Source organism: Lactuca virosa, chromosome 5 (genome assembly GCF_052849685.1).
Source record: "Lactuca virosa cultivar CGN04683 chromosome 5, Lactuca_virosa_CGN04683_v6, whole genome shotgun sequence".
Classification (NCBI taxonomy): Eukaryota; Viridiplantae; Streptophyta; class Magnoliopsida; order Asterales; family Asteraceae; genus Lactuca; species Lactuca virosa.
This window is the reverse complement of record NC_136430.1, coordinates 416,218,129-416,220,721: the sequence shown is the minus strand read 5'-3', so window position 1 is coordinate 416,220,721 and position 2,593 is coordinate 416,218,129. Positions and strand designations below refer to the sequence as shown.

Here is a 2,593-nt window from a genome sequence, read left to right as displayed (position 1 = left end):
TTTGACTACATCAAAGCATAACGTTCCCCACACTCAAGTCCCATATATGTATCTCAGGTGTTAAGGATATACAAATATTACCTTTTATCAAGTATCATTGATGACAATGATCCATGAAGTGATCTTGAACGGGTCACTCCAATACTTACTCTCTAGTAAGTACCTATGAAACTGGTTACAATGCTTTGTCAACCATCTCATTTCATATTAGTCTTATTTCATTATTGCTCCCACAATAATAACTGACTATGGAGTATTAGAGTGAATAAATTTACTCAAGGATTAAACATGTTAATAAAGAACACAACAAATATTTGATGAAAAGATCATATGCCATATATATCATAGTTATTACAATAGATGATGTTATATAATGTTCCAATATTCAATACTATTACATAGATCAAATCCAATCACTAGAATAACGAAGTCCTATTCCTTGAGCATGTCCTTCAAATTTTGCTTGAGGAAGAGGCTTCGTGAAAGGGTCCGCCAAATTTTGATCAGTGTGAACTTTGCGATACTAATTTCACCTTCTTCAACTTTATACCTGATGAAGTTGACTCTGCGGCTAATATTCCTGGTCTTCTTGTATGATCAGGGTTCTTTTGCCAAAGCAATAACACCCTCATTGACACAGAAAATGTCTAGGGGGTCCTGAATGGTAGGGACTACCCGTAGATCCCTAATGAATTTCTTCATCCAAGTAGCCTCTTGTGCAGCTTCAGAAGCAACAATATATTATGACTCTGTAGTGGATTGTGCAACAACACTTTGCTTGGAGCTTTTCCAAGACACAACACCCCCACTGATAACAAACACATATCCTGATTGCAATTTGCAATCATCTCGATCAGTTGTGAACGAAGCATCAGTGTAGCACTTTACACTTAAGCTATCTTCCACACCTCCATAGACGAGGAACAAATCCTTAGTTCTTCGTAAGTACTTTAGTATGTTCTTCACAACTCTCCAATAACTTTCCCCTAGATTTTGTTGGAACTTGCTTACCATGCTCATAGCATAAGCAAGATCAGGTCTTGTACAATTCATGGCATGCATGATGGATCTAATCGTAGAAGCATATGGAATATCTTTCATCTTGTCTAGCTCAGCCTTTCTGCTATGGACATTAAGATAAACTTAGTACAGTGCCATGTGCCATGGGTACAAATCCTCTCTTAGAGTTTTCCATATTGAACTATTTGAATACTTTCTCAATATATGTACCTTGGCTTAGACCTATTATACATTTTGATCTATCTTTATAGATTTTAATTCCAAGAATGTATTGGGCATCACCTAGGTCCTTCATTGAGAAATACTTTCCAAGCCAAGTCTTTACACCTTTTAAAGTTGGAATGTGATTTCCCATGATTAATATGTCATCCACATATAGGACCAAGAATGTCACAGTCCTCCCACTAGTTTTCATGTAAACACAAGATTCATCTTCATTTCTAATAAAACCGTACTTTGTGATTTCATCATCGAAACGATGATTCCAGTTACGATATGCTTGCTTTAACCCATAAATGCATCTCTTGAGCTTACACACTTTATTAGGATGCTTTTGGTCGATAAAACCTTCGGGCTAAACCATGTAGACATCTTCTTCCAGGTGTCCATTTAGAAAAGCAGTTTTGACATCCATTTACCATATCTAATAGTCATAACATGCAGCTATGTCAAGTAGTATCCTAATTGATTTAATCATAGCGACATGTAAATGTGTGTAAGTTGTCATCCATGTCAGTCTTCTTCTTGAAGACCCACTTGCTCCAACAGTCTAGCTATTTGGAGGAAGATCAACCAAGTCCCAGACTTGATTTTCTCTCATGGATTGCATCTCAGCGTTCATGGCTTCAAGCCACTTTTCAGATTTGGGATATGACATTGCATATTGGTAGCTGACCAACTCATCAGCATTTGTCATTACAAAGCACTCGTCAATGAGAAATCCATATCTCTCAGGTTCACGACGAGTTCTACCGGATTTGTGAACGCCTTGTGTTGTAGTAGGTTGAAGGACAATGATCTCTTCATCTTCAACAACCTATTGTTCAGTACTAGTGCCAACTAAAGATGCATCGGGTTGATGTTCTTGATCTTCTTCAAGTTCCACACGCCTCCCACTATCCTCATCCATTAGAAACTTGCTTTTTAAGAATTCAACTTTTCGTGAAATAAAGATCTTATTCTCACTAGGGATGTAAAAGTAATATCCTAAACAATCTTTAGGATATCCTACAAAGATGCATTTGGTAGATCTAGGCTTAAGTTTGTTGGAGGTCTCTTGTCTAACATAAGCTTCACATCCCCAAACTTTCATATAAGAAAAGGATGGAGGTTTTCCATACCACGTCTCATAAAGTGTTTTCTCTACCTTCTTAGTTGGTGCCATATTCAAGATACAGGTTGCGGTGAGTAAAGCATAACTCCAAAATGATAAAGGAAGGGTACTTCGACTCATCATAGATCGAACCATATCTAGTAAGGTTCGATTTCTCCTTTCAGAAATACCATTAAGTTGTGGTGTTCTAGGTGGAGTGAGTTGTGAGATAATCCCACGACTCCTTAGATGGTGTTGGAA

General features: G+C 37.4%; 1 pseudogene; it reads right to left on the bottom strand.

Annotated features, from left to right (window-relative positions):
* Positions 1 to 741: 741 nt before the first annotated feature.
* LOC145114024 (secreted RxLR effector protein 161 pseudogene) lies at positions 742 to 1,101 on the bottom strand (annotated as a pseudogene).
* Positions 1,102 to 2,593: the final 1,492 nt, after the last annotated feature.